Raw genomic sequence first — 10,841 nt, 5'->3', positions numbered from 1 at the left:
ATGAAAGTCTGTGCTTGGCCTTACTTACTTACATACCTTAATGGCCTAAGAACAACTATTTAGATGTATATTGATATAAACCTGACTCTACCCAAGTTTCGAACACTCGTATCTTTATTGCCTACTGGCGAAGTATTGGACCGATTTAACTCGAAACCCCTCTTAAATGAACTGATAATAACTACTTACTTATACTCGTATCTAAATTATACTTGTGAATTAAATACGGACGTGTGTGTAATCTGTGTAAGTCGCAAAGTTTTCTGTGTCTATCTACCTAGGTATACTAAATTAATAATATTGATTCTAATATTAAGAACGGTAAGGGAAAGTCTTACAGGTAGGTACATCAGGTTATTCTGGTTTCTTAAGTGAGAACATCATAGTAAGCAGAGCTTAAGTATGGCATGATTTACGCTGTGATAAGATTATTCGTCATTAAGGCCCGGGTCTCCTATTTACTCCGTAGGTCGCGTCAAGTGTCACCGCCGTAGGCCGCGTCACGATACTCACTACGTCTACGCGCCAACGTCGGCGTGTGAGGGAGACCACATCAGTACATTTCTATAGTGAGCATCGTGACGCGGCCTACGGCGTAACGCTGCACGCGACCTACGGCGTAAATAGGAGACCCGGGCCTTAGAAGGAATGGAGTTGGAAGGTCTTGACTTCGTGATTCGCAAGTAGTCTATGTACTTCTAGTGTCTGTCACCACGGTAGTACATTAAGGGTTTTGGCTTGGCCGCTGGGCCTTTAAGCCATGTCTTTATTTTCACATTTCACAGCACAGTTGCACTTTCACTTCTTCACTATATATTATTGAAGGTATTTTTAATATAATAGTATATAGCATTAAAGCACACTTTTAATTTTAGTAGCATAATGAGGCGGCGGGAGGGATTATCTTCATTTGTTATAAATTCACTCACTTCACTTGCAAAAACTAAACGTTCCATGTTGTAGGTAGGGCATTCAAAAATCATATGTTCTAGCGTTCCAACAGCATTTTGACATGATAAACATGTGCTATCTTCTATAATGTTAAATCTTTTTAAATGCGATGGTGCTTTTGTGTGACCAAATCTAAGTCTATTCATTGTTGTGATAAAATCTCGACTGGCTATTTTCAAATCATTGTACCAGGGCTTAGAAGGTAAGTCTTCTTGTATACTTCCATACCATTTTCCTTTCCCATTAATTTCTTGGTCTTTTTTCCAAAAATCTTTCCATAAACTGTACATGTCATTACTAATGCTATTATAAAAATCAGTAAATGGTATATTTACAACTGTACTTACATCTAAAGAGTTAATACCTTCATAGGCTATTCTATCTGCTATTTCATTACCTGTGATCCCTCTATGAGAAGGAATCCACATAAATAATATGTTTATACCCATCAATTCATATTTTTGTACATTATTTATAATTAAAAATAAAATATAATTAGTTTTAAAATGACATTTTGGGTTCCTCAAACTTTCAACCAAACTTAATGAGTCTGTTAATATTATGAAACACTTGTAATGATGTACAGAGTTTATACGCTTCAGGGCTTCTAACACTGCAAAAGCCTCTGCAGTGAAAATGCTACAGTAATTATTGAGAACAAAGCTCTGAGAAAAGTTCAATTGTGGATCATATACAGCACTACGCACATGAGAGCTTGTTTTACTTCCATCAGTATAAAGTTTATAATATTCTCTATTAAGATCTAGAAATTGTAAAAGTTCTGTATTATTATTCACTGTGACATCTATTATTTTAATTTTGAATAGAAGATTGCTATAGGTATTTAAATACATTGGCCATAAAGGCCTAATACATATATTTGAGTATTTACTTTTAATTTCCAGGAGAATCTGAGACAAATTGGGACTTCTGTTCCATAACAAATCATCACCTGAGGTCATAGGTGTTTGATGGACAATTGAATTAGGTAAGATTTTTTTAATTATCTGTTGATTATTGGATGATACAAGTTTTAATGAAAATCTTTCAGCTAATAAAAGCCTTCGTATATTAAGAGGCATTACCATGGCTTCAATTTCCATTGCACGAATGGGAGTTGAGCACATAGCACCTAAAATAATTCTCAAAGCTCTGTTCTGAATAATATCTAACTTATTTACATGAGTACTATTCATATAAGCAAAGCAGCTGTAATCAAAATGACTTCTGACTATAGCTTTATATAGTACGGTCAGTGTCTTTGGGTCTGCACCCCAAGATACACCAGCTAAACATCTAAGAATATTTAAGCCTTTAAGGGCATTTTGAATTATATACATAATGTGTTGTTTGAATGTCAACTTATTATCTATGATAACACCTAAAAACTTGTGACAGCTAGCTGTTGAGATCTCTACATCATTGTACATAACTGCATCATTGTTGGAGTCCTTACTAAATATTACTACTTTACTTTTATTAGGATTTATTTTAAGTTTCAATCTACCGCTATAATAATGATGTAATTGTGTTAAGGCACTATTTAAATTATGTATTGCTACATCCACATTAACATTCATACTGTATAATACAAGATCATCCGCAAATTGCAGTATATTTACAAACTTATTATTTACATATTTACATATCTCACTTGTGTATAAATTATACAACAATGGCGATAAAGTTGCACCTTGCATTGTGCCTTTAGAGGCAGTTTTTGGTCCATATAAGTTATTATTATGCTTTACATATAAAACTCTATCAATCAAAAAATTATAAATCCATTTACATAGGATACCGGGAATACCCAGCCCTGATAACACTTTTACAAGTATACTTGGTTGGACATTGTCAAATGCACCTTGTACATCTAGGAAAGCACACACAGCACTAACTTTATTATGTTTTGCATTTTCCAGATCTGAGATAAGGGAGACGAAACTGTCAGCACAACTTCTGCCTTTTCTGAAGCCATATTGAACATTGGGAATCAAGCCATTTGACTCAACAAACCAATCAAGACGAGTTTTAATCATATTTTCAAATATTTTACCTAAACATGAAGAGAGAGAAATGGGTCTATATGAATTTGGATCTTCTGGAGGCTTATCTTGTTTTAAAACAGGAATAACACATTGAGTCTTCCAAGATTGTGGGATTATTTGATTCACCCAAAGACTATTAAGTATATTTAAAAATAATTTCTGCACTGAAGTATCTAATTTTTTTATAAGAATATAAGGAAAATCATCTAATCCCGGTGATGTATTCTTTCGCGAGTTCAAACTATTTTCAAATTCGTGGAAAGTAAATTTTTGTATAAGAAAACTTGATTTAATGTCTGAATTATGAAGTTCAAAATAGGTGTTTAATTCATGAATATGTAAGCCGGTTTCTGTTAACTTATCAAAAAATCCATCAATGAATTTGTCTGAATAAGATTTATTGGTAGCTTTTCTGTGTTTAAACATTTTAATGTAATTCCATATTTTACTTATCGGTGTAGTTCTATTAAAACTGTTACATAGTCTACTCCATCCATTTTTCTTTTCTTCTGATATTGTTCTTTTTTTAATAGCATTTAATCTTTGATATTTTACAAAATTTTCTATTGTAGGATTACTTCTATAATACTTCAAAGCTTCATAAGAGTCTGTAACACTTTTTTCACATCTATCGTTCCACCAAGGAGCTGGTAGTTTACTTTTGTATGAGCTAGGTTTTGTAAATTTCCTAACGCATTCTTCTTTAAGAGAGTTTAACTTGTTACAAAAATATTCATAAGTTTCTAAAGGATTATCACTATTAATGGTAAAATTTGTAAAAAAGGACTTAGAAAGTTCGTGGTATTTTTGCCAGTTTGCTTTACTGTACATAAATTTATCTATTGGAGGATTTATTTGATATCTATCAATTGAAAGTGCAATAGTAATGATCACAGGAAAGTGGTAGCTACCCATATTGTCATCGTGAACAGTCCAATCACACAAGGGTGCAATGGCTGAGCTGGTAAAAGCGACATCTATAGCCGACGGGTTTCGATTAGGATAATTAATAGTAGTAAAATTACCATCGTTAAGGATACATAAATCCAATTCATCTATAACATTGTATAATTGTTGTCCTCGTCCTTTAGTGGATAAGCACCCAAAAGCAATATGGTGAGCATTAAAATCACCTGATACTAAAATAGGTTTAGGCAGATATCTAATTAAATTACGTAATTTATTAATTCTAATATGACTACTTGTAGGTGGACAATATACACATAATAGAGTTAGTTCTCCACATCCTGTAGAAATTGATATAGCTATTGTTTGAATATCTTCATAAAAGACAGTGTTAATTAATTTGTATTTGAAATAAGGACGAATTAAGATGGCAACACCACCATGCTCATTTTTTGCATTTTTAAAGTGAAGATTGTAACCGGGTATAGAAATATGTTGGTTCTCCTTAAACCATGTTTCATTTAATAGGCAAATATCAAGATTTTTTTCCTGTAGAAATTTTATAAGTAACGGCTTTTTGTTATTTAAACTTTGAATATTAAATTGAGCTATTTTGAGTTGTGTTATGTTCAAGTTATTATCCATATTAGGTTAGGTTTTTAAATAATAATTCTTTGATAAATGACGTAGTAATAGGATTATCGTCACTCTTATTACCCAGTTGTATTAGGGTGCTCACTATGACGTTAACTAGGTCATCATTGTTGATTAGCTGCGTCTTTAAGTCAACAGCCTTAGGCGAAAAGTCTTGTGAGACAGGTTCGTTACCTTTTTGTTTATTTTTATTTACATTGTTAGATACACTTTGTACAGACTTGTTTACATTCTTATTATTAAACTTATTAGGTACTATTTACATTTTGAGTTTTATTTACAGCTGGTAGAGGTGGGAAGTTTACTTCAAGTTCTAGTTGTTTACTGGCAGCAGCGCTAGCATATGTGATTTTGCTCTTTTTTTCCATAATCTTTTTTAATTTAATTGGGCATGACTTTGAAATAGCCAAATGAGGCCCGCTGCAATTACAGCAGCGAACCTCATCCGGTGTGCTGCATTCTTTGTAATGGTGCTCACCAGCACAGCAGCTGCAGCGCTGCTTGCCATTGCACACCTTTGCCGAATGATTGAACTTAAAGCACCTAAAACATTGCTGTAGTGGTGGTATGTAGTCAAATACTCTATAGGAAAATAGGTCATATTGGACATGGTCTGGTAGCGAGTTTGACAGAAAGGTCAAACTAACTGTTTGCAGTGGGACCCTTTCTTGCCCTACTTTTTTCGTGAATCGTCTTATTGCTATGATCTCACTTGTGCTTGAGAGCTTGTTGTACAGCTCTTTGTTGGATATGTTCGTTGGTACAAATCGAATTATTCCAGTTTTCTCAATCTGAGCCGCTGGAATATAAGCCCTTAATTGGTGTTTAGCCAGGAATGTAGCGTTGGTAATAAAGTTATTCGCATTGTTGGATTGTTTGAAAACAGCCGCAATTTTGTTAGCGTTAACTCGGTGAATGCCAATTACCCCCTTAATGTCCGTCGTGAATATATGGTTCAAATATATTGGACTTTTGTTTCCCAATTTGTCCTTTTTATCCGCACTTTCAACAAACACTTTGAACTCAACGTTTGTAGAATTGTCTGGATATAGTCTTACATAGTTTTGTTTTAAAAATGGACTGTACGAATTATTGTCTACATCCTCACCGCCGCCGCTACTCTCCGCAGGTCTCTTTTTTTTATTTACACTGGCACTACTCGGGTCCCCTTCATTTCCATCCATTTTATATACATTTATTCACAATATTCACACTTAATTTACAATATTTATAATAAAATTTAAATTTTTGAAAATAAAATTTAAAATAGGCGCCCTTTCTCTTTCCCGCCAAAAAAGAAAGTCCCCACGGTAGTACAATATGTGGCCAAACGTGTGGAATTTAGTAATCTGTGGTGCTGGCGTTATTTAAACTTCAGAGAGAACTCGAATTATTTCTCCAATCTCGGCGAACTACCAACAATCTAAGTTGGGAAGTTTTACTAAAACAGAATTTCCTTTCCACATCCTTGATTGGTTTGTTGGACAGGAATAGTTGTGTTTCCTGCATACGTGTTGCATTTGTGTTCTCCGACCGCCCCGTTTTGTTGTCTAACTTTAAAGCGTTTGTCCACTGCCGCCGTCACCGTCACGTCACGACAAAGAGATGACGACGCCGAAGTGTAAATATATTTTACTTAGCCGCGTATCCACTGCACATCTGTCACGTCGCCGTCAAGTCATATAAACTCGGCCTGAAATAATCTCGTTCTCGGTGACGTGACGCTGACGGCGGCGGTGGACAATCGCACTTAGTTCAGAAGGCAGAAACGATGCTGTAGCGCGATTCTGCACTTTCAGTAGTTGAAACAGGGTTGACATTTCTAATTCCTTTCTGTTAAAGTTGGAACCAATAGTTGTTTCGTTAAACCAAGAGATATTCCATTCCGTGTGTTTAAACCAGAGATATTTTTAAACTTATGATTTGTATTTTGACAGCGTATTCAACTTGGCGAAACGATTCTGAAAATTCCTTATTTTTAATGAAATGTATAGTAAAGTACCTTTATTCCGTGAATTACGGGGATTTTATTTATTAATTATGCCTGCTTTAATTTTTTCAAGTAGTACCTTGGTACTAAGAATTAATCAGGAATGAATAGCTGATGTTAGTGCTCGCTTATTGTTTATCTAAAGTTAAAATTTTAAGTATTTTTATATTTTTCCAAATTAAAATATGATCTTAAGTAATTTAGAATGAAACAATATAAAATTATAATAATAATGTCCTCCTAGCCGAATTTCGACCACGGCGGCCAATCTCAATTGAGATCAGCCATCTACGCAGGAGTAGATTATAGTGCCCAAGTGTGTGCGCAGTACACAGGAGCACTCTCTGTTCCATCACTCTCATAGCCCAATGGGACGGATTGACCGACACGACTGGAGAGAGCTAGGCGCAGGACCGACTGCTTTACATGCCCATCCGACAGCATGGATCGTTTCACTGTTTCGGACATCAGGTGATCAGCCTTCTATGTCCTAACCAAACTTAGAACCACAATTTAGAAACACAAATTGATGGTCCCACCCGGGAATCGAACCCGGGACCTCTGGGTCATGAAGCGAAGCTTCTACCACTAGACCACAGAGGCAGTCATAAAATTAATTATAGCCAAACCAGGAATATAAAAACCCTGTATTAAGAGCGCCACATTCGCGTTGAGGACTGCAACACTAAGTATAGTCATACCAATGTGAATTGGCCATGCTCAAATTTATAATAGTATTTTTTTATGATTTTTTTTGAAAAGAGTGTCAGTAGCTCAGTGAGAGGATATGAATATATATGGGTTCTTTGGAACTTAAGTAACATGACGTGTACTAACAGTCTAACGGTGAAGGAAAACATCGTGCAAACCCACATTTAGATTACAGTTGTGTAGGTATTTACCTTGTTGTAGGTACTCATTAACGGCACTACGGCAATTTGAAAATAGATAAATTGACTTAAAGTCATTTTTGCTGAAATGGTTTTAAGCATTCAAAAGACAAGAGAAAGTGGCTTAATATTTTCCATCCTCACAGGAATTCGAAATAAAGTACATCTTGGCTAAGAGGCTTCTTACAGGTTTGCATGCAGAACTATGTAATAAGAAAGTTAAACCCATTGACTGGATAAAATATGTGTAGGTATAATGAGTCAAAATTAGAACCTAAACATTCAACCGATTTGATAGGTATGTAGGTATTGTTATGATATATTTCAGATGTCTCGGATTCGCCGTCCCTTGATGAGTCGCTTTCACTGCCACCAAGATTAATAATCAATTTCTCAATTTCTTTTTCAATTATTGTAATGTAGTTAATCAAAACTACGGTAATAGCTTAAAAATTTGCCAATTCATTTGCTCATACTATACTATATACCTACAAGTCATTTTGACAATAGCATCAGTTATGTTATCAAGAGAAATAAAGTCCAATCCCACGGACTTTTACTCCGACAAATACTCGTGTATGTGGTAAATTAGTTTCCTTTCACGGCTATGGATAGTTTTCGGCATTTAGAAACACAAAAAACTCACAAAAGCTATAATAAACACTACGCATTGACAGCACCACAGTTTGACAGCAATAGACAAATGACATTTTGAGTTTATGACACTTTGTGATACCAGTGCAAGAAAAAAGTTCTATTGCTTTTCCGCAATATGGCGAGGGTTTTTATATTCCTGGTTTGGCTATATATAGCATATACTAGTGCATAATATACACACGGCGACATCTATGGGACTTTTTGAAAATTAAACTCACGTGGTACGCATCATTGTGTGGCGATTGACAGTCTTATTAGTGTACTAGCTGTTCCCGCGCGCTTCGCCTTAAAAAGTTTTTCCCGTGGGAATTCCGGGATAAAAAGTAGCCTATGTTCTTTCCCAGGGTCTAGATGTATACCAAATTTCATTCAAATCCGTTCAGTAGTTTTGGCGTGAAAGAGTAACAGACAGACAGACAGACAGACACAGTTACTTTCGCATTTATAATATTGGTTAGGATTAGGATTTGTCTATGCTAGTGCGGAAGCTTGGTCAAGCACGGAGAGAACTATGCGTATCCTTCTGGAAGAAGAAACCTAAAGCTGCTCACTTTATCTCCTCGTTCAGACCGCCGAATTCGTACTAAATGGTAGTGTGGTAGAGCAAAAACATAGAATGATGACTTTCTTCTTAGAATAGAAAGAAAGAAAGAAAGTAAGAATGAAAAAAGAAAGAAAGAAAGAAAGAAAGAAAGAAAGAAAGAAAGAAAGAAAAAAAGAAAGAAAGAAAGAAAGAAAGAAAGAAAGAAAGAAAGAAAGAAAGCAAGAAAGAAAGAAAGAAAATACATTTATTTGCCAAAAAAATCATGCAATAAAATTTAAAAATATACAATTGAATGAAAAAATGGCAAAATGGAACAATTTCAGCATCTGCTGTAAGTTGTGGCCAACGTAACAGCGCTGGTTTTCAGATTGTCCCATCTCACATCGGATAAAACTAAATATACATTACATGCGGGTAGTGGACACAATAGAAAAATAAAAAATACATTCGAAAATCAAACATTAAGGGGATCCCTAAAGCTAAAATGCTAAAGTCGGCTTGATATACTTGATTAGATTGGAAAAACGGTGGCTTCTATCACATTGATAAAAATATATTTTGTAGCAGAGGGTATACTGAACATGTTAGTTGCTTATAAATTGGTGCAGGATTATAATAAGTATGTTAAAAAAAATTGCAAACACACCATGTCTTTTGCCATTTTTTGACTTATTATGAAAAAACCCTCGAAATCAGAGGGCCCATTTTCATGGAATCTTATATGTATGTGTAGGTAATTAAATTCTTAACAAAGTTACCTTAAAGAGTTGGATTTAATGGACCAGAAGTCAACTTTTTTGCAAAAAACTAATAAATTCCGGTTTAAAAATGATGACACCGTGACAGATTTCAGATTTCTTCAGTCGTCGCCCTGGTGGCGGCCTGTTAGGAGCGATACCCACGCCATTTTATTTTTTATCAAATATTTCACAAAAACTGATTAAATCAACAAATTATGACTACAAGTATTATAATACATATGCATTTGCTATGGAAAGTTAATTTTCTAATCATTTTAGATGCAGAAAAGCCGAAAATTCTTAGAAAACATTTCGCCTTTTCGATTTGTTTACATTTTTTACTATAGAGTTACAGATGCATAGATAAAGGTAAACATTGCACATAATGACACTTATTAGATTCTCCGAATAAGAACTATACGGTCAATGCAGTATGCCAAAGCGCGAGCCTGTTTATATTCTGAGGGGTAATTTATTTTATTTTAACGGTTGTGTATGGTAGGTAAGCTACACAATATACAGGGTGTTGAAAAGTAAGTTCATAATTTGTTTTATTTGAAACCAAAAACCGTAGTTAATTAAAAATATATATATTTTAAGATGTGGTAGTCTGTACACTACAGGTTGTTAAAAATAAGTAAGTATTTTTAAAAATTGAAGATCTAAAATTTACATAATTTTTTAAATCTATTTAACAAGCTTTGCAAAAAAGCGGTTAAGTGCGACTGTATCTCGCCATGAAAAAAATGAAATGTTTACTGTAGCTATGAATTTTATGCGTTACAAGTGGAATAAAATACCGCATATTATTATGTACAACTATGTAAGAGCCTAGTTTTTAAAAAAAAACTCATAAGAAAATATTAAATACACAGGTTTTTTAACCCCTGAAGGAAATAGAGGGGTGTTATAAGTTTAAAGTAAGGGCTGAATTTTTTTTTTAAATTAGGGTGATAGGTAATGTATATTTTTAATGATTTTTTCAAATAGATAAATGTTATACCATTTTTAAATTGCCATAAAATTACCTATAGTTATAGTTATAGAAAAGGGCAGGGCTACCAGTGCCCATTCGCCACTGCAACCTAAAAGATCTATAAATTATGACTCCCCATGCCGAGTCTCACTCTACAGGCCCAGGTCTTTTATAAACCTGATATTACCTATACAGGATGTTGCAAAAAGGGTATACTGTGCCGAAAGGGTTTGACTCAGGGGTTATTCTGAACAACTTTTGTTCTCCAAGTTTTGGAAATTCTCGAAAAATAAATTCGGTCTCTATAGTAAAAAGTCACGTGATCGAATAAGTTTCTATGTAAAAGGTTTTGTTACGTGAATTTTCAAAATTGTAGAAGAAAAGTGGATCAGAATGGCACCTAAATCCACTTTTGGCTAAGCTTTATACCCTTTTTTCAATACCTTGTATAAAATATCGTCAGCGTCACCTTAGATCGTAATCAT

This window comes from Plutella xylostella, chromosome 23 (assembly GCF_932276165.1).
Source record: "Plutella xylostella chromosome 23, ilPluXylo3.1, whole genome shotgun sequence".
Taxonomy (NCBI): Eukaryota; Metazoa; Arthropoda; class Insecta; order Lepidoptera; family Plutellidae; genus Plutella; species Plutella xylostella.
This window is presented reverse-complemented; position numbering follows the sequence as displayed.